The sequence below is a fragment of the Podarcis pityusensis genome (genome assembly GCF_964106645.2).
Source record: "Podarcis pityusensis genome assembly, chromosome: W".
Taxonomy (NCBI): Eukaryota; Metazoa; Chordata; class Lepidosauria; order Squamata; family Lacertidae; genus Podarcis; species Podarcis pityusensis.
Genome location: NC_138045.1, coordinates 17858826 through 17881592, shown reverse-complemented (window position 1 = coordinate 17881592; position 22767 = coordinate 17858826). Strand labels below are relative to the sequence as shown.

The 22767-nt window shown below is 46.5% G+C and overlaps 1 long non-coding RNA gene across 1 annotated transcript in view; it reads left to right on the top strand.

Annotated features, from left to right (window-relative positions):
• The first annotated feature begins 3100 nt into the window (after positions 1-3100).
• Positions 3101-22767, top strand: part of LOC308467826 — a 384959-nt gene continuing 365292 nt past the window's right edge. Inside the window, exon 1 of the long non-coding RNA XR_013981321.1 lies at positions 3101-3154. This is a non-coding gene — a long non-coding RNA (uncharacterized lncRNA). The remainder of the gene's footprint in view (positions 3155-22767) is intronic.

Below are 22767 nucleotides of genomic sequence, written 5' to 3'. Positions count from 1 at the left end.
CCCTATCGTGAACCAGGTCTCGCCTGTGGCATTCCGTCTCCGGTTGCCAGCAACCCTGAAGGTTCACCCGGTATTCCACAGGTCCCTTCTGAGTCCGGTGGCCCCACCTGACGAGTTCCACCCGAACCGTCCCCGTCCGCAGCCGGTTTTGGTTCAGGGGGAGCGTGAGTACGAGGTGGAACGCATTTTGGACTCCCGATACCGCAGGGGAAAGCTGCAGTATCTCATAGACTGGAAGGGGTATGGGCCGGAGGACCGTTCCTGGAAACCAGCGGCCAACGTCCACGCGCCTGCCTGCCTCCGAGAGTTTCATGCGGCGTACCCCAACAAGCCGGGTCCGGACCCTCAATTGAGGGGGGGCCTGGGAGGGGGGGATGGTGTGATGGCCTGGGATTCCGAGTCTGAGAGTGAACCGGAGGAATCCCAGCCGGCACAGGAGTCCCCGCCTCCAGGGCCGGCTGAACTGGGGCAAGGCCTAGATGCTGAGGAGCCTGCACCTGTGCCAGATCCTCAGGGGCAGGCATCAGGTGAAACCATTCTGGCCCCAGAAGTGCTGGAGGACTCAGTGTCTACAGGTGAGCCTCCCCTGGGGCCCAGTAACCCTTCGGCCTCTCCTGAACTGCAGAGGCTTAGGGCAGAGAGGCGAAGGGAACTGGTTTCTCCCAGGAGGAGTGCTCGCTTTAAGGCCAGGAGAGGCGGGGCTCCTGGGGGCCGGGACCGCCCCCGGCCTTAGAAGAAGATAAAGGTCAGGCAGCCCGGTCCCAGGTTGCGGGAGCAACGTCGTTGTGGAGTACCTGCGTTTACCCAGACCTAGATCTGCACTCCCAGTGTGCCTGTTCCACGCCCGGCTTCCTGCTTCTACTCTCCGGTGTTCCTGTTCCTCGCCCGGCTGCCCGCTGCTGACCCACCAGTGTTCCTGTTCCCCGCCTGGCTTCCTGCTGCTGCTCTACCAGCGTTCCTGTTCCCCCGCCCGGCTCCCTGTTTCGGACCTCGCGTCTCATCTAGTGATCGTCTACCCTGCTAGTGACTCTGGACTGAACTTCGGCTACGGTATTAGTACCTTTCCCCCCCCGGGACCAGCACAAACATTCTCCAACCAAGCACAGAATGCCTTGAACCTAGGAAACGCTTGCGATTTCTGCTCGAGCATAAACACATGAATGTACCTGGAAAAAGAATCAATTAGAACCATGAAGTACCTTGCTCCACCCAAAGAGGGCGCAAGTGGACCAACCAGGTCAGCGTGGACTAGCTGGTAGGGTTTGGAAGCCTGCCTGCTAGACTCCTTGCCTTTTGGAGCAACCTTCACCTTGTTCTCTGCACAAGATACACATTTCATGTGAAACTTACAGGGTTTGATGTTCAAACCCTGAACCAATCCTGGCATCTTGGCCAGCGCTTGTCAAGACATGTGACAAAATCTTCTGTGTCCATCATGAATGCATCCTGCATGAAGAACTTTGTTAGTTTGCGCAACACAACAAGAATCAACATTAGACACAACAGCACCATTGTCATCATAAGTTATACAGAACAATCCATCTATAAACTTTGCATGCAAAATGTCCTCTTTGCCTTTTCTGATGACACAAACGCTCCTCTTGAAGGAAATCTCAAAACCATGCCCAGTGAGCTGTGGGACACTGAGCAAGTTGTCTGCAGCACCTGGAACATATAGTACATCTTTGATGGTAGTGTGCAGACTTGCCAGTCTCACAGTCCCTTCTCCTGCGATTCGTAACGTCTTTCCGTCAGCCAGGTGGATCTCACCATCTTGAGGTTTGAAGGAGATAAAGAGATGCCTATCTTTCGTCACATGGCGGGTGCATCCAGAATCAATAATAAACCTGGCCTTGGCCTTTGGAGCAGCTTTTCTGGCAAGCAAAACCTTGTTTTCCACCGGCGTGGGCTCTTCACCCCCCTTTTGCTTCTGGCCATCTGCAGGCATCGGTCTCTGTTTACCTCTGGCCTTCCTGCCTCTGCAAAGGCGTTGACCTTGGCTCCCACGAGAAACAGAGCTCTCAGCTGCCGACTCCTTGGCTCCCCCTGGAGGCTGGAATGCTGCCTGGGATGACATCACAGTCAGCTCCCCCTGCAGCCTGCAATCGGTGCCCTCAGCATCCCTGCATTCACTCGCATTCTGGGAAACAGCCAGGACCTCCGATGCAGTCAAACTCTGGGCTGGGATGACTGGCAGATGGGCTATCTTCAAAGCATTCCACATCTTACGTGCAGTCACGTTGCCAGCTAACGTTTTAATTTCCTCCAGAGAGACGGACAAGACTATTACGTCTATGGCCTTCGAATTTTCGGCCTTCCATCTATCTGTCAGAGGAACTGGAGGGGCTTCAGACACAGTATGCCATACTCCAAACTGACGCAGCAAACTTTCACACCACACAGCCCAGGTCTCATAATTGTGCAGATTTAACTTTGGGCACTCAGCAGCTTCAGAAGCTTCAGAAGCGTGGAAAAACTCCATTCCAGCTTTTCACTTGAGCCGTGAGCCCTTATTCACTTCATAGGCTCTTTATCTCGGCAGCCATAAATCACGAAGCTTGCTTGGCGCAGCTCCCAGACCAATTAGGCCAGCCTGACATCAAAGAGACTCTGCCACGGCAACGAAAAGCCTCACTTTCGCTTTTCCTCCACATACCTCTCAGCAGTCCGTCGCAGTCTTACTCTCCTGTAAGTGCCGTGAATCTGGGCCCGAAACCTGTTGTTGGGATACTGCCAGGGAGACAAAGTCCATCATGGCCCCCAAGCCGGCTGCCGTACGATCCATCGATCTCCCGTAAGCACGCAGTATCAGCAATTAGCGACATGAGCTCCAGAAATAGCCTGCCACATTCTAGAGCCGATGCACGCTCTCTATCAGCAGATAATGCACAGCAGAAGTCGCACTCAGGAGAGCATTATTTACAAGTTTTATTCAGCGTTGATCAGAACAAAGAAAAACATGACTGCCTGCTTCAGTGTCTCTGACACAGAGAGAGCGAAAACAAAAGACACAACAGAAACATCCTGTGAAACAGGAAATACGCAGACTCTGACTCACAAAGCCTGCTCCCTTTTAAGGTGGAATGGAAATATCCTAACACTTTCTTCAGTGTGCTTAAATAAAATCCAGACAGGATCTTAGCAGCTAAAAGCAGTTTATTTACAGCAGAAAACTATCCATTATCTATCACAGCGGACATCGTGAAAAAAACGTCCGCTCTCTTCAAAAGCGAAAGTAGAAAAAGACAAAGGGTTGAGACTCTTGGATATGATGCAGAATCTCCCCCCTCCCCACAGTAGGCAGGGCGTACACTCTGAGCTGTTTAACCCTGTAAGCTCAGGTTCTCCTCACAGGTAACCTTTTTTAATGGAAGAAGCTGTTGGATCAACTCCCTAAGGGTGACTAATTTTTCTTTTGGCAACCTAGAAGACTGTGCAATAGTGTCTAATTCGATGCCTAGGTACACCATTTTGGTAGCGGGGCCCTCGGTTTTGTCTGCCGCAAACGGGACTCCGAGTTCCTCAGCTAAGGAGATAAATGACCTCAGCAAATTGGTGCACTGGGGTTCTGTAGCTGCCACGAGAATAAAGTCATCGAGTTAAGGCGAGACCCCGATGGAACCTGTTTTAAATTGAAGAGCCCAATCTAGGAATGTACTGAATGTACTTGGGTAGGAGAGATTATGGATCATGCGGAACTCCCCAGGGGCTTTTTTAGGAACAATGCCCAGGGGGGAAATGTGTAACCCTTCAATAGGGGGCTGGCTGAAGGGACCAGCCACCCTCCCAGCTGCAATTTCATTTTGAATTTTCTTTCTGGCTATCTCTGGCATTTCCCTAACAGATTTTTGATTGAGAGGATCGCCCGGGTTGGGTGGAAAAGAGACAGGGATTCTGAAGCCTGAGGAAAACCCCTTCCAAAGGTATCTGGCTGCTGTTTTATTGGGATATATATCTAGCAGGGCTTTTAATGGGTGTAATTTGATAGGTGAGACAGCTAGCCCGAGGGCCACATTACTAGCGGTTCCCAGCAGTCCCCTGTTGGTGTCCGGAGGTAGCCCTTGGGCCTTGGTGTGAGTACCCCCTGCCGCCCCGAAAGGGCTGTTTTCCTTTAAGGCAGGCGGAGCCCGGGTGATTACCGAGGCACCTCTCGAATTCATGGGCATACTTACACGCTGGTCGGGAACAGACCCCCCTGTTGAAGTCCCAGCATTGCCGACGCCGTTTATGCTCCGCCTTCCCCACTGTTGCAGAATCCTGAGATTTCTTTTCAACATAGGGACCTACGTGCTCCATCCAATAATTCTGGTCCCTCAGGTCCCAGCGAGTGGATGGCAAAAGTGATGCGTTTCTACGGAAATCTTCATCATAAGATAAGGCAGCATTCTCCCCCGCCAGTGCAAAGGCCCTTCTCACATGTTCCATGTGCGCTATGAGATGCATCGGGCGTTTGGGATAAGCCGCAGAAACTACCCCCATAAAGACCTGGTAGCCATCTAACCAATTTTCAAAAGTGCGTTCCGCCCGGGGGGGTCCTGTATCTTCACTTCCCATAAATACATTTTTTCTCCCCTTTACCTGTCATTTTAGTCGGGGGGAGGAGAGTAAATATGTCAATGTAGTCCCCATTGAGTATTTTAGTCCTTTTCTTTGGGGATAAATGATTTCCTAATATAAAGTCGGTGGACACGTTGGTGGATGTTTTTACGTCTTCCACCAATGATCCCCCTTTCCATTCCAGAGACCCGTTGAAGGACTTACGGTGGGAATTAGCCCTCCTTTCATGCACCCACAAAGGAAGCCCAGAAATATCCTCGCCCAAGCCCCAGTAATCCTCCATGGGGGGCGTCGCTATCCGAATCGGAAGAAGAGGTACCTGACTCATCCTGAGAGTACGACTTCCTGCTCTTCTTGCCCTTCTTTGTAGTGTGTTTCCTCTTGGACTTCCTCTTTCCGCCCTGCTGCTCAGTGTCAGGCGCAGTCTGGGCAGCAGCTAGGGAGGTGTCTTGGCTTCCCTGTTGTTCCTCCTTGTAAGATGATCCGGATTCCCCTTCCACTGTCGTGGGCTGCTCCGGTTGTTCCTGAAAGAAACTGGGTACACCTATGTCCTGATGAGAGTTAGTATTGCTGGATCTCCCGGGGGGCGCCCTGCCACCAGAGGAGCCTGATTTAGACCCGAGGGAGCGAGAAGACTGAGAGCTAGTTATAGGGCGTGAAGCAGAGGCAGGTCCCGGTGGGGCTATGCCCGGACCAGAGGCACAGGTACTCGGGGGCTCCAGATTACTGGGAAGGGTGTCAGGAATGTAATCCTGGGGTGCTGGTGGTGGCACTGGGAGTGCTCTGGCACCCGGGCGACACTGCCTATAAAAGGTCTCAAAAGCCGTGAAAAACTGAGCAAATGCTTCTGGGTTGCACGGCATGACGGGCATTAATGAACCGTTTTGAGTGGCTTCCCTGTTCCCTTTGCGGGCGGATGCCTGTTGGTTTCCCTTAGAAGGCATGCCGAAAGGAGAGTACCAGCACCTAGCTGGGTGACTCGGTCTGGCAAGAATTAATATGCAACCGTGACCCAGCTAATCCAAATCCCAATTATTTAATATTATTTTATTTTATTTGTTATTATTTATTATTATTATTATTATTACTCTTTTATTTGTTATTATTTTATTTATTTATTATATATTTGTTTTATTCTTATTATTATTACTGTTTTGTTTTGGTTTGGTTTGGTTATGTAATTTATGTATTTATTTGTATAAAGCACGTGTCACTAGACCCCTAAGTTTCATTCAGTATTGCTTAAACTGACTGCCAAATATGGCCAGACCAGCTCCACACAGTTCAGTATTATCTACACCGTCAGCAGGAACCCGAATTTGGACAAAGGGTATCCTAAGATCTAACCACGTTATATGCAGTGAATATGAGTAATGAATACTAATAACCGGAATGGATTAAGTTGTATGATAACTTTGCAATGAGCATACAATGATCACCACGGCCAAATACAGTAATTCCGCAATAAACCCTACCTATAAACCTGATGACTATATTCAATGTGATGTACCAGAAGTAAAAGAGCCACTATCAGCCTGCATGTAAAATTGAGGAAATATCCAATAATGTTTAACTAAGAAGCCTCTTAATTGCCTCTGCGAGTAGCAGCTTAATGAGGCAGTCCTCAATTGCCAAACAGCAGCGCAGCGCATGCAAGTCCCTTAATTGCCTTTATGAATTAAGGCTTTTAAAAGCAGAGCTCAGATGATAAGCACAGCGTTTGCTAATTGCACCAATTAATCTTACACACAGTCAGCACTTTACAGACCAGCACTCAGCACTTTTCATATAAAAACTGTAATAATCGTACAATTAATTTCAGCAGTTTAAGAACTTGGACAAATGTCTATCCTCAATAATACCAGCCAGCACTTTAAGAATTATAACTCAGTAACATGTAACTATTAAGCAATGCACCCGCACTGCGTGCAGTGCAAGGATTAGCTGCTCTCCCTGTGCAAAGGTCAGAGGGGGCAGGGTTTCTGTTGAGGCAGGTGATTAGCTGTGGGAGGAGCTAATCAGAGCTTGCAGGGCAGCAGCTGAAGAAGGAGCAAAAAGGGTTTTCTTGTGTGTGTGTTTCTTTGTGGCTGATTAGCTGCTCTCCCTGTGCAAAGGTCAGAGGGGGCAGGGTTTCTGTTGAGGCAGGTGATTAGCTGAGGGAGGAGCTTATCAGAGCTTGCAGGGCAGCGGCGCGCACAGTTTGATCCATCTTTTAGATTTAGGGGAGCTAGTCTCAAACGTTTGTTGGGGGAGACCTAGGTTTTTTTGGGGGGGGGAGTTATTTGTCCTGTCTTCACGCTTTTTATGATGGAGGACCGCTGTAGCCACCCCCAACGACACGTTCTCAAGATGGAGGGGGAGGGAACAGCTGCAGTCGGTTCAGGGTTTGAACATCAAACCCTGTAAGTTTCACATGAAATGTGTATTTTTTGCAGAGAACAAGGTGAAGGTTGCTCCAAAAGGCAAGGAGTCTAGCAGGCAGGCTTCCAAACCCTACCAGCTAGTCCACGCTGACCTGGTTGGTCCACTTGCGCCCTCTTTGGGTGGAGCAAGGTACTTCATGGTTCTAATTGATTCTTTTTCCAGGTACATTCATGTGTTTATGCTCGAGCAGAAATCGCAAGCGTTTCCTAGGTTCAAGGCATTCTGTGCTTGGTTGGAGAATGTTCACAGTAAGCGTATCGGCTGTCTCTTTACTGATCGGGGCGGGGAGTTCACTTCTCAGCAGTTTGAAGCTTTCCTGACTGAGAAGGGAATCCAGCATGACCTCTCAACGCCTAGATCTCCATGGATGAATGGACTTGCTGAGCGAGCAAACCAAACTTTGCTTCAAGGCCTAAAAACCTTGTTGCATGATGCCAGTCTCCCTGAGAAGTTTTGGGGGGAGGCTTTGTCCACGTTCGTTTATTCCTATAACAGGAGACTGTCATCACCTATTGGTTGTACTCCCTATGAGAAGATGTTTGGTAAGAAACCTTACGTCAAGCACATGAGAATCTTTGGTTCTGACATGTGGGTAAACACCCCACAGAGCAACAAGCTTGGGAAGCGTGGGGCACATGGTTTGTTCATGGGGTACGAAAAAGGTTCATACAGGGTATGGATGACTGACTCTAAGTCCATTAAGTTCACAAAGAGTGTTGAGTACAATCCTAAGTGGGGGGGAAATGTGGGAATTTTCCAGAGTGACCCAGAGGAAGATGAAGATGATGTGAAAAAAGCAGATAATGTTGAGTTAAAAGAGGAAGCTGAGGATGATGATGATGATGATGATGATGATCAGAGTTCGGATTCCAGCTCAGTGGGCAGTGCTGCTGCTGGTGTCAGCGACAGTGATGACACAGCAGACTACAAGAGCGCAAAGGCCTCAGTCAGACCATCTGATGCGTCTGACAATGAACTGGAAGAACCACTGTTCACCATTGGTCACTTTTCTCCTAAGAAGGAGGAGATGAGTGAAGAAGACTTGCGTATAGTACGCAGATCTGAAAGGGCCACCAAAGGCAAGCCTCCAAAGAGATTTGTTGATGAGTTTGCTAAGACGGCAACTGCTGTTCTTAGTAGCTCAGAGAAGGTATGGGAACCTTCAAGCTTCAAAGAGGTTCAGGAGTTAACCTCTAAAGATGCTGAGCCTTGGCTTAATGCCATGAAGGATGAAGTTGATTCCTTGAATAGGAACCAAACTTGGGAGCTGGTACCGGTAGTCCCAGGAATGAGACTGGTTGGCAGCAAATGGGTCTTCAAGGCCAAGACAGACCAGAATGGCAAGGTTGTCAGACACAAAGCCAGATTGGTTGCCAGAGGTTTTTCACAGGTACCAGGACAGGATTACCACGAGACCTACTCACCCACTGTCAAGTATGAGAGCATTTGGCTGATGCTCAAGATTGCTGCAGAGGAGAAACTGCATGTTTCCCATCATGACATTAATACAGCTTTTTTGTACGGGATTTTGGACGAGAAGCTGTTTATGCTTCCACCTGATGGAGTGCAGATACAGAAGGGAATGGTCTGTAAACTTTGGAAATCCTTATATGGTCTCAAGCAGAGTGCCAGGTGTTGGAACACAAAACTCACTGAGACATTGCTTTCTCTAGGTTTTCACCAAGGCAAAGCTGATCCATGTGTGTTTGTCAAGGAGGAGGGGCAAAACAAACTGTATTGTTTATGTTTTGTTGATGATCTTCTGATGTTTTGGAAGAATCAGGCTTTGTACCAAAGCACCCTAGCTCAGCTGAAGGAGCACTTTGACATGAAGGATCTTGGTGAGGTATCCAACTATCTTTCTCTGCAGGTGGAGAGGGACCGAGCAGGTAATTTTCTGGTACACCAAACACAGAAAATTGCTGATGTATTAACCAGGTTGAATTTGGTTGATGCAAACCCAGCAGACACACCGATGGTGACAGGTTACCAGGTAGATAGTACTGCTGAAGCGTTTTCTGACACTACGCTGTACAGATGCATTCTAGGCAAGCTGAATTTCATTGCTAGATGTTCAAGACCTGACATAGCTGTAAGCACTAACCTGCTTAGCAGACATGCCAACAATCCTACTGTTCAGGATTGGAAAGCTCTGAAGCGCATAGCCCGCATTTGAAAGGGACTTTGCACTACAGGCTGAGGTTCACCAGTCAGAAGACTGGAGGTCTTGAAATCTTTGCAGATGCTAGTTTTGGAAGTGACACCACGGATGGTACAAGCACTTCTGGAGTATGCTACATGTACAACCACTTTCTGTTTGACTGGCTGTGCAGGAAGCAGACGACAGTAAGCCTAAGTTACTGTGAAGCAGAACTCAATGCTCTGTCATTTTCACTCATGGATTGTGAATGGTTGATGCAACTGTTTAAGGACATCCCAGGAGCCAGATATATGGAGAAACGTGACTCAAAGAAGTAGGAGGCCCAGGGTTCGCTCTGATTGTTTAGAAATACACAATCGCTTTGAGGTCCTCTCCCCTAGCATGGAAGACGAAGAGCAGACTCCATTTGAGGATCTCTCTCTCATTACAGTCGATCAGGTATATGAAGACGAGCAGCAAAGTCAGTCCTCAGGGAATGCGCAGGCGACCTTGGAACGGACAGCTCACGGAAGAACCCCGACCAAACCTAAGGGGGAAGATGGCGACGGAGATAGCAGCATAGTCAGGTTCGCCTGCCTTCAATTAAGATTTTAAGTAGTTTTTTTAAGTAGTTTTTTTAGCCTTCCTGGACTCTAATTTTATAGTTTTAATGATTTATTGGCTGACTTATCACCTCACCACTGCTCCTGTTTTTCTTAGCTATCGTTTTATTGTTTTATTGTTTTACGGCTTTACTGGCGACGTTGATAAACTGCTGGTTCTCTAAATGCCTCGCTGAAGAGAGGGGCAACGAAACACCTCTCCAAGTGCAACTATAATAGAGGGAGAGGAAGAGAGATGAAGAGAGGAAGAGAGAGTACTGAGCTCTACTTACACTTCGGAATTCCACGCAGTTGGTGGGGTACAGCGGGGGCAGTAAATTAATGTTAACATCACCAGAGGGCTTTCAACGCCGTCAGGGAGTATCACTACATAGTCTCTTCGGCAAGTAAGATGGCGGTTCAAGCCAGATTGGATTACATCGCCCTCCTCCCCTCAACGTTTCATCTGCCACGGTCGTTGTAAGTAATGCCGCTGTAAAAATCTATTTTATCTATCCCCCTCTATCTCTGACCGCTAGATTGTGAACTGTCGGAAAGTCTGGCACGCAGTGGACCACAGCCACTTCTAATTAATTAACTAGACGTGGAGCTTCTGGGGAGAGCGTTATTTAACGAGAGGAGTGCTAATTCCAGCTTGTCTAACTAGGACTAAGCGGTGCTATCTTCACATCCACATATCCCACATAGCTCCATATACTCTACGGAGATGGTGCTCACCAGACAGAAATGTAAAGTTCTGGGGATCTCCCCAACGCAGAGGGTTGAATCTCCATCTGTAACCTCGCAGAGGAAAATTCCGCATTATTTTAAGCCTAAAACAAAAACGCCCATAGGCTCCGAGTCCCCACTTCTCCACGATTGGTCTATTGACCGAACATGGTATGGGAAGGAACCTGATATTGATGAGGAGAGAGAGGGGATCAGTCTGGCAATGGAGATGGCTCAGATAGTCTCCCAATCTAGTGCTACCGACACTCCCGTAGAACATGATCAAGAACGAAATTTGAAACGCCTGGAAGGCACACTAGATGGATCAGTCAATGCAGCCAGCCCCAGCGAAAAGGCTAGGATGGAATCCTCAAGTGTGACGAGAACAGAGGAAAATCCAAGTCAGCTAAAAGGAGCCTGCTGGGACACAGATAGCAATACCTGTATCCTGATTGGGCTTTTCAATGAAATGATGAAAGAATGCCAAATGCACATAAGTAAAGAATTAGGACCAATTAGGAACTTTCTTACGGAATGTGTGGGTTTGCTAGTAAGCCTGACAGAGTTCATCAGGAGGGGAGCAATCTCACACCCCCCCACTCCAGCGGCTGAAATTCCAACAGAGTCCAGTATCTCAGAGAAGGTCCCAGAGAGAGCCACTCCCATGTTTACCAACAGTCGAGTCACACACTCCTCACCTAAAAAGAAGCATCGCCACCAAAGAATACTCCCACTTCACAAGAAGAAGTCTAAAAACATAAAAGTGGGAAGGCGGACTAAGAGTTATACACGAACTAAGAAATTGAATTTTTCTAAGTTATTCAAGCTCCTGGAGAATCCCACAATAAAGGAATCAAATACAAAGAATACTAAACCCGTGACCCCAAAACAGAGCATTATCCAGCAACCCAAAGTGACAAGTGCATCACAATCCCCTAGCCCTCAACCAACGAAAGATTGGAACGAACAAATAGATAAAGATCGGCAAACCTCCTCTGCTACTGTGGTGACTAACACCCCCATTAGCAACAAGATAACTCAGAACAACCAAACACTGATCCTCAACAGAAGCAGATTGGTTATTTGCCCTATGTACAACCGTACAGAATTACATTCACTGGACCAACAAAGAACGTATATATTTTAAAAAATTGACTTAGTACTCAGAGGCCTCCTATTACAAGGTAACGTTATCAATGCAGATTTTCTCCCAAATGACAATAAGTATAATCGAGTGATGCTGACATTTAAAGATGACTCGACCGCAAAACAAATATTAATTAATAAGGAAAAGCTGCATAGGGTAGGCCTGACAGTGACTCGCCTATTCGAAGTGCCCGGCCCCCCCTCGCATCTCATCAAATTAAATAAGAAAGACATCTATTCAAAGGTGGTGGAAAACAATAAAGCTGAATATCAGAATAACCACCAGTCGCCTCACGAACTGGGCACCCCCACACACAACTTCTCCTTTGAAGAAAATACCTTAATTAGCCAATTCTGGACATTCCCACCTTTAATACAAGCTGAAATCCTAGAAAGATTAGAAATGCTAAGAAACAAGCTGGCTGGGAAAGACTTACATAAGGAAACTAAGGTGGACGTCCAAAGAAAGAGCAAGAGCCCTTCCAAAATAATCATCTCACAAGAACCCGATTCAGCGGCTCATCGACCACGTAACCTTCAGATAAAGGCAGAGATTAATCTACCTGCAATCAAGAAAGTACAACTTACAAAGGAGAACAATGCATCGCTCCCTATAAGGAAAAACATGCCCAAGGAAACCTCACCAGGCTTTTGGTCCAAAATGAGATACTTAGATGAAGCGGAATTAGGCTACAACCAGGTAGAATACCCCCAGGAGGAGGCCTTGTATAGCAAAGGCCCAGTGTCTACCAATGTGAGCACTCTACATTTACCATCTGACACCATAGAACTCCTGGGCAGCTCTCCATGCAAGGATGACAGACGGCTGCCACGTAGAATGGTAAACTCCAACAGTACCTTGGAAGATAATTGACAAGGAGTGGATTCTGGTAAAGCCAACCTTAGCTTTTTATCATGGAATATCGCAGGATGGCAAAAAAAGGCAGCTGACCCATCCTTTGTTAAATTTATCCAAGGCTACGACATAGTATTTTTACAGGAGACATGGCTCACAGGAGACCTAGAAGTTAACGGCTTTTCCTCAATGTCCCTCACAGGTTCCCCAAGTACTAAAGGGGGGAGAGTCAAGGGTGGCCTAGGCATTTTAATATCTACAAGGTTGAGGGCGTCCTTAGTAAAGCTAGAGACACTGAAACACCTGGCTATGGCCTTACTAGTGAAAAGTAGATTTTTCACCCTGCTACTGATTAATGTATATCTTCCCCCCCAAAGAGGCAAGCAGCTGATTAAAAACACCTGGCATGGGCTGGAAACATACATTGATGGTTTGATGACTCAAACCCCTGCAGCTTCAGTGCTAGTGGCTGGTGATCTTAATGCCAGAATTGGCCAGTCTGACGAAGCACTATATGCACACTTCCACGACTCGCCACCTATTGTGGAAGAAAACCACCTTATACCCACCAGACTCTCAAAAGACAAGGGATGTAATTATGCAGGTCTGTGCCTATTGCGGCTTTCTAACAAGCTGGACCTGGTCATACTAAATGGGCGCAAGAATGGGGAGACCTGTGGGGAATTTACTTTTATATCAAATGCAGGAGCTTCCACTATTGACTATGTTATGGTATCATTTAATCTCCTAAATACAGCCCTTGAGTGCAAAGTGGAGGAGAGGGTTGATAGTGATCATTTACCGCTCTGCCTCCTCCTGGATGCAAGAAAAGACTTATTTTGCAACGATAAACTTGAAGCCCCCAGGTCCTCCAACATGGAGTTGAGATACTCACGTATTAGATGGTCCGAAAAGCTGAATGCCGAAACATCTGAAAGGCTATACTCGGACACATTCCTCATGAGAAGAGATAATCTCTTAAACCCACCATGTTCTGAATCTAGAATAATCTTGTTCCAGGAGCTGATCTCACTTTTGCAACCCCACCTGATCCAAAAAAAGACATCGCGCCAGCCTATATTCCCCAACAAATCCAAACCCTGGTTTGATCAGGAATGTATTGCTACAAAGCGTTCTTTGCTGGATAAGTACAGGAATTACAAATCAGCGAACTTACCCTTGCTTCCTGTGGAATGGTTCGAAGCCAAACGTAAATATAAAGATCTGATTAAAAAGAAAAAGCTTCAGGCCCAAAGGGGGGAGTGGCAACGTTTATTAGAGGCCTCTCGAAGGAAAGACTCAGACACCTTTTGGAAAATAGTCGCGAAAAGTTGGCAAGACTCCCCGATTGAAATTGATTATACTATACCAGTTGGGATTTGGGAGGCTTACTTTCTATCTTTATATACATCAAATCAACATCTGCAGGCCCTGCCCCCAGCTCCGAGTGATATTGGCGCCGAATGGCCCCCAGTAGCAACTGAAGAGATCTATAGGCTCATCCAATCCCTTAAACCTGGAAAAGCACCCGGCGTAGACAACATTACACCGGAACTCCTTAAGGCTAATGTTGAATGGTGGGCCCCTGTGCTAGCTGCCCTATTTACCAGCATAGACCAATCGGCCACTATCCCTGAGGATTGGGGATTAGAAATCATCATCCCTTTATTCAAGAAAGGGAGCCGATCAGACCCGGCTAATTACAGGCCAATTAGCCTCCTAAGTATCATTAGCAAATTGTACGCTGCCCACCTATGCGGCAAATTAGTGGACTGGTTGGAACAAGACCACATTCTTTCAGAAGCACAGGCTGGTTTTAGGGCAAATCGGTCAACCTTAGACCAGGGCCTTGTTCTCCAACATCTTGCGGAGAAATATACATCAAGAAAAGGAGGTTCCCTATACGTGGCCTTTATAGATTTCAAATCTGCTTTTGACTTAATACCGAGGGACAGGCTTTGGGGAAAGCTAAGCGCCGCAAATATAAACAAACGCCTGCTGTATCTCATCCACAGTCTATATGAAAATACACGGATCCGGGTAAGGTGTGACCGACAGGGCCACCTATCCAAGGAAATCCAAATCCATCAGGGGGTCAGGCAAGGGTGTGTCTTTGCGCCTACTTTATTTAACTTCTATATCAACTCGCTAGTAGGAAATATGGAGAAAGAAAATGCCCATCCCCCTAAATTGGCTGGTACGCCCCTCCCGGTCCTTTTATATGCGGATGACACAGTTTTAATTTCTTTTTCTTGTGTTGGATTAAGAAAACTTTTGAGATCTTTCACCAAATACTGCAGCATCGAACAATTAACAATTAACTACAACAAATCCAAAGTTATGGTGTTCTCCAAAAAAAGGAGGAGGCACAAATGGAGAATAGACAACCGTTTAATAGAACAGGTAGCAACCTTTAAATACCTGGGTGTAACCTTCCAGGAAAGGGGCTCCTGGCGCTTTCAGATTAATAATACTATTGCAAATGCAGAAAGATCTACCAAAGCGTTAATAAGATTCTTCTATGGGAAAGGAGGCCAGTACATACCGGCAGCCTCCCAGGTCTTTGCTGCCAAAATACTACCACAATTGTTATATGGATCCCAGATCTGCAGTTTTAAAAATCTTACTCTCTTAGAGGCATTTCAAACTAAGTTTTTCCGCTGCCTGCTGGGGATCCCCTCTTGCGTATCCAACATAGCGGTCCGTTTGGAGGTTGGGCAAATTCCTATCAGTACCCGGATATGGATATTGAAGATCCATTACTGGCTAAAGCTTATTTTCTTCCCGGTTGGGCTGGCACCTTTGACCTTATTGGATACCTACCAATCCAGATGGAAAGCTACACTGCTGGAAAAGCTTAAAGGCTTGGGGATACCACAGCAGACCCTGATAGCGACAGGCTTCGAGAAAGCTAGGACTACAATTCGCCAGCGTATCTGGGACGTAGAATTACAATGCCACATGAGTGAAATGATCAAACATCCTGCAATAAGGGACTATGGGAGAGGTTTTTCTCCAGCTAATTATCTGTCAGGTCTTCAGGTACCCAAATACAGACGGTCTTTTACCCTCGCCAGATTCAACGTTCTCCCTTCTGCCTTACTTCAGGGCAGATTTGAGGGTAAACCATACACAGCGCGGGTCTGCCCCTGTGGCTCGTTGGAGGTTGAGACTGCTTCACATGTACTGTTACATTGTCGTCTTTATGAGGACATACGTTTGACTTTTATTGCACCTGTTTTGCGGAAGTCCAGGAAAGAGTCGGAACACCATGGTTTGGAACCACTGCTAGAGGACAAGAATCCCAAGACTACATTAAATGTAGCCAAATTCTGTGCGGCTGCAATTAGTCGCAGGAAGCAAGTGGTATCCCATGGTGACCAAACCCCCAAATGTTAATTGCAGGGGGCATGCTAATAATTAATTTTAATTTTTTATACTTTTATATTTAAATGCTTGTTATACTCTGTATTTTTGATATATTTTTTTATGATCTGTGATGTTGTGTGTGTTGGCGCTGGTCTGTGACCGTATTAATAAATTCATTCATTCAAACCTAAGGGGAGGCGTGTAGTGGTGATAGGGGATTCCCTACTGAGGGGAACAGAAGCAGTGATCTGTGGGCCTGACAAGATGTCTCGGGAAATGTGCTGTCTCCCCGGGGCTAAGATCCAAGATGTAACTGAACGACTGCAAGGAATCATAAAACCCACTGACAAATACCCCTTCCTCTTGGTTCGTGTGGGAACCAATGACACTGCAAGCAATAGCCTCCAGAAGATCAAAAGAGACTACGAGGCTCTGGGCAGGAAACTGAAGCAATTAAATGCACAAATTGTCATCTCATCTGTCCTCCCAGTTGAACGACGTGGCCCAGGGAGAGAGGGAAAAATAGTGGAAGTGAACAGCTGGCTTCGCAAATGGTGTAAACAGGAACGGTTTGGATTCTTAGATCACGGACTGCAGTTTCTTGAAGATGGACTTCTGGCAAGCGATGGGCTGCACCTCACAACGGTTGGGAGGAATGTTTTTGCCAAAAATCTCAGAAACCTCATCAGGAGGGCTTTAAACTGACTAATGTGGGGGAGGGAGACAGTGCTCCTGAAGGTAAGAGTCTATCAATTGATGAAGATGATCATCCAAATGTCATAGACCAAATGGAGCAAACAGCACGCAGACCTAGTGGTGGGAGGAAAAAATCCTTAAATAAGAGACACGGGGGAATGATTAATGGACTTCAATGTCTGTACACTAATGCGCAAAGCATGGGAAATAAACAAGATGAGCTTGAGCTCTTGGTACAGCAAACTAAATATGACATAATAGGCATCACTGAAACCTGGTGGGATAAGTCCCACGATTGGAATGTAATAATGGAGGGATACAATCTATTTCAGAGAAACAGACCAGACAAGAAAGGAGGAGGAGTGGCATTATATGTCAGGGATGTGTATACCTGTGAAGATATCCAAGATTTAGAACCTCAAAGCCAAAGTGAGAGCATTTGGGTCAAAATTAAGGGAGAGAAGAATAACAGTGACCTCATTGTGGGAGTTTACTATAGAACCCCAAGCCAAACGGAGGACATAGATGATGCCTTCCTGGAACAGATGGCCAAGCATGCAAAAGGAAGGGAGATAGTAGTAATGGGGGACTTCAATTACCCGGATATTTGTTGGATGTCAAACTCAGCCAAGAGCATACGGTCAAACAGATTCCTCACTGGCCTTGCAGACAACTTCATTGTCCAGAAAGTGGGAGAAGCAACAAGAGGAACAGCCATTTTAGATCTGGTCCTAACCAATGTTGATGACCTGGTTAGTGGGGTAGAAGTGGAAAGATCATTAGGCGCAAGTGATCATGCTCTTCTGAAGTTTACTATACAGCGGAAAGGAGCAGCCAAGCATACTAGGACTCAATTTCTTGACTTTAAGAAAGCCGACTTCATAAAACTTAGGGAAGTGCTGGGTGAGATCCCATGGACAGTAATACTAAAAGGAAAGGGAGTTCATGATGGCTGGGAGTTTGTTAAGAGGGAGATAGTAAAAGCACAACTTCAGGCAATACCAATGAGACGGAAACATGGAAGGTGCCTAAAGAAGCCAGGGTGGCTATCTAAAGAACTTTTAACTGAGTTAAGATTAAAAAAGGATGTGTACAAAAAATGGAAAAGGGGGGAAACCACCAAAGAGGAATTCAAACAAATAGCCAGCACGTGTAGACACAAAGTCAGAAAAGCTAAAGCACAGAATGAACTCAGGCTTGCTAGAGAGGTTAAAAGCAACAAAAAAGGCTTTTATGGGTATGTTCGTAGCAAAAGGAAGAACAAAGAAACAGTGGGGTCACTCAGAGGAGAAGATGGTGAAATGCAAACAGGGGACACAGAAAGGGCTGAACTCCTCAATGCCTTCTTTGCCTCAGTCTTCTCCGATAAAGAAAACAATGCCCGACCTGAAGAATTTGGAGCAAATGATTCAGCAGAGGAAAAACAGCCCAGAATAACTAAGGAGATAGTACAAGAATACTTGGCTAGTTTAGATGTATTCAAGTCTCCAGGGCCAGATGAACTGCATCCAAGAGTATTAAAAGAACTGGCAGATGTGATCTCAGAACCACTGGCAGTCATCTTTGAGAATTCCTGGAGAACAGGCGAAGTCCCGGCAGACTGGAGGAGGGCAAATGTTGTCCCTATTTTCAAAAAGGGGAAAAGAGAGGACCCAAATAATTACCGCCCAGTCAGTCTGACATCAATACCAGGGAAGATTCTGGAGCAGATCATTAAGCAAACAGTCTGTGAGCACCTAGAAAGGAATGCTGTGATCACCAATAGTCAGCATGGATTTCTGAAAAATAAGTCATGTCAGACTAACCTGATCTCGTTTTTTGACAGAATTACAAGCCTGGTAGATGAAGGGAACGCAGTGGATGTAGCCTACCTTGATTTCAGCAAGGCATTTGACAAGGTGCCCCATGATATTCTTGTAAAGAAGCTGGTAAAATGCGGTCTTGACTATGCTACCACTCAGTGGATTTGTAACTGGCTGACTGACCGAACCCAAAGGGTGCTCATCAATGGTTCCTCTTCATCCTGGAGAAGAGTGACTAGTGGGGTGCCACAGGGTTCTGTCTTGGGCCCGGTCTTATTCAACATCTTTATCAACGACTTGGATGATGGACTCAAGGGCATCCTGATCAAATTTGCAGATGACACCAAACTGGGAGGGGTGGCTAACACCCCAGAGGACAGGATCACACTTCAAAACGACCTTGACAGATTAGAGAACTGGGCCAAAACAAACAAGATGAATTTTAACAGGGAGAAATGTAAAGTATTGCACTTGGGCAAAAAAAATGAGAGGCACAAATACAAGATGGGTGACACCTGGCTCGAGAGCAGTACATGTGAAAAGGATCTAGGAGTCTTGGTTGACCACAAACTTGACATGAGCCAACAGTGTGACGCGGCAGCTAAAAAAGCCAATGCAATTCTGGGCTGCATCAATAGGAGTATAGCATCTAGATCAAGGGAAGTAATAGTGCCACTGTATTCTGCTCTGGTCAGACCTCACCTGGAGTACTGTGTCCAGTTCTGGGCACCACAGTTCAAGAAGGACACTGACAAACTGGAACGTGTCCAGAGGAGGGCAACCAAAATGGTCAAAGGCCTGGAAACGATGCCTTATGAGGAACGGCTAAGGGAGCTGGACATGTTTAGCCTGGAGAAGAGGAGGTTAAGGGGTGATATGATAGCCATGTTCAAATATATAAAAGGATGTCACAAAGAGGAGGGAGAAAGGTTGTTTTCTGCTGCTCCAGAGAAGCGGACACGGAGCAATGGATCCAAACTACAAGAAAGAAGATTCCACCTAAACATTAGGAAGAACTTCCTGACAGTAAGAGCTGTTCGACAGTGGGATTTGCTGCCAAGGAGTGTGGTGGAGTCTCCTTCTTTGGAGGTCTTTAAGCAGAGGCTTGACAACCATATGTCAGGAGTGCTCTGATGGTGCTTCCTGCTTGGCAGGGGGTTGGACTCGATGGCCCTTGTGGTCTCTTCCAACTCTATGATTCTATGATTCTAACACCTCCCCCATAACATTTGGGACACAATTGTTCATCCCTTCTAAATAAAAAATTTACGTATTTCAAAAATATCAGAAGAAAGGTAATGCAAAAATCAATTTTGGTATCAAATAGTGTGCTCATCCTTATTTTAAACTGAGCTGAGATTTATAATAAAATCTAACTTGCACGCCCCTTTAAGTTTTAAAACACAGGTCTGCAAATATTGCAAATTCCCTTTGCTGCTACCAGTAAAAGTATGTCAAATTTACAGAACCACCTCTATGATAACAAAAAGAGGTCATATGTTTAAATGACACAGGTACTCTTGCTCATGCTCTGGGGGCTGGCATGCCATGCAATATTTGGTAATTCTGTAATTTTCCTGAGTGTTCTTTGGCCACATTTTCTGTGTTTAACACACACACACTGCAGGGGGGGATGGGACGATTTACTGCCTTGACTCCCCATAACCCGGGACACTCCAACCAGGGAGTTGGTGCTTAAGGCGCTTCTTAAGGCAGTGTGTGCGCCGATGGTCAGAAGAGGAATACTCTCCTCATCTGTATGAACATGGGATTTAAAATCCCATCCCTTTTGACAACACTACTTTTTCCCATACATTTGTAGAGGCCTGGTATACTTCTCGGCTAGGAAGGACAGCATTAGACAGTGGTCTGATGTTGAATGGCAGTGGCGTAGCGTGGGGGTGCAGGGGGGCCGGCCGCACCAGGCGCAACATCTGGGGGGGGGGCGCGCTCGCACTCACAGCTCTCTGCCCCTACCTGGCTCACTCACTCTCGCTGCCTCTCCCCTCGGTGCCTATTAATAAAGGTGCGCGTTATGTGGTTTTTTGCCTTCCGTAATGTCATGCCGGCGGGCTTTCCAACATCTCCCTTTCCGTTTTCTGCGCCGCGCTAGCGACGTTGGGGCGAGTGGGGACGTCGAAGGGCTTCTCCGCGTCCTTCGGGGCAGGAAAGAGGGTTGTAGATGTGTGTGTAATGCGCATTTAACAGAGCGGAAAGTCTTTGCTAAGGCAACGATCCTATCCCCGCTTACACAGGAGTAAGCCCTGTTTAACGCAGCGGCATTTACTTCTGAGTAAACGCGGTTAGGACCGCAGCCCATGCTGTCTATGGAAAGCAGCTACGACAGAGATGCAGGACTGTTCAGAGCGGGTGGGGGTCCCCTCGATCTCCGAAGGCCCACAGGTTTCCCGAAGGGTGGCCTCCGTGAAGCTAGTAAAGCAGGATCAGGCCCTTCTTCGTTTCCTGGTTCCCCGCCCGAGTCGCGCATCCAGCTGGTGTAGGCTGAGTTGGCGGGGTGAGCTTCGGGTTTTTGCAAAAGGTCAGTGTCCAAAGTCCTCGCGTGAGAGAGCAGCCAACATCTGCTGTTGCTGCTGCTGCACTTGGACTCTTCTCTCCGATTCAGTGTCTCGTTTTGCCTCAACCTCCAGTTGCCCCGCTTGTCCTTTCTGCCAGCTTCTCTTGAAACCTCTGCTGCTGAGATTCTCAGTCTTAATCGTCTCAGAGCCTAGACATGCATTTGGGGATATGCAAGAGATGCCTACATGCCCTCAAATCAAATCAAAGGACCAACAAAAAGGAAGCTGAGACTTAAAATGGCTTGGGCATGACTCATTTGTCTGGGAGACTTCGAGCTGACATCTCTGAGATGTAGATTTCAATTCCGTTGTTGAAAGATTTGCGCTAATTAGAAGCAGGCGAATTTAAATTAATCTGTATATACAGATTGATATCTTGCACTTCTATTAAAGAATTACAATTAGAGGTACAGGACTGAGGAAGTTGGCTCCATCTAGCCCAGTCTTGGATCATCTCCAGGGTATGGTTCCATTTTGATGTTTAGTTTTTGTTCTTGATATTTTTTGTCGTTTACGATGGTTGTGAGACGACATATAATAGCATGGCCCATGCTAGGTTACTACATTTGTAGATTTGTATTCATAGACCTGCTGAAAATGTGGAGAATGTGTAATGCATGTTCGCACTCAATAAAGTGTTTGAAAATAAACTTGTATTTAGATGCATTTTACTTTAATTACATCAGTATTTTCATAACAAACAATACATGTGCTTAGGGGGTAAGGGTTTCTTTAACTAATCTAGTGGAAGAGACTCGAGTGCTAAAATCCATGGGTTAGGGGGCGCAAATTACTTGCCTTGCCCCGGGTGCTGACAACCCACGCTACGCCACTGTTGAATGGTTCTCACAAAAGGCTGCCTGGGCTTCAGATAGTATATTATGTTCATTTAGAAAAGTTGTCAGTTTGCTACTGAGGAATCGGGCATACAGCTTCCCAATTATTGAGAGCAGGCTAATTGGCCTATAATTGGAGGGTACATTTGGGTGGCCTCTCTTAAAGATTGGGACTACTATAGCATGTTTCCAGCTATATGGTACCTTACCCGAGTTATTTACTACTGTAAAAAGTGCTGCCAGAAGCGGAGCCCACCAGTGCTGGTTTGATGTAATCACCTCCGTTGGGATAAAGTCTTTCCCCGGAGCCTTTCCGCTCTTCAGATTCCCAATTAATGTATGGACTTCCTCCACAGTAACCGGCCTCCAATGAGGGAGCAGTGACAATTCTGCCCTGTCATCATCCTGGAAGCTGGAAGGGAGGTTTGGATTTTCCATAAATATATTTCTGAAGTGGTTCTCCCAAACCTGAGCTGGAATGGCACAGCTGGGGGCTGAATAACTATTTTTCATTGAGTCGGAGACCAGTTGCCAAAAGAGTTTAGTTTCATTGTTTAGTGAGGCATTCAATAGCAGGGACCAGGAATTTTGTTCGGACTGCCTTTTTTTTGAGGCCAAAAGGGCTTTATACTCTTTTTTGATTTTGAAATAAGATGGAGGTAAGTAATTTAGTCCAGCGTTTCTATAGGCCAAATAAGAGTTCCTTAAGGCTTCCTTCTTTGTGTGGCACTCTTGGTCAAACCAACAGCGCCCTTTAGCAGTGCGTGGCTTGCTGGCTGAGTTTATGTTGACAGAGACCACATCCTGCAAGGACTCAATGAGATTTTCGTAAGCCGTCAGGGAGGAATCTATTGATAAATTGTTTATTATAATTGATCTTAACTTAATTGCAGTTTGTGAATTCAATCTATTCTCAACTGCAATTGCTATCTCAGGTGTCCATTTTTTCCTATGCAATGCTGGATCATTTGCATTATCTATTTCCTCATGTTCTATGTAAGAGCGCTGAATTGAGTTTTGGCCAGTAGTGGAGA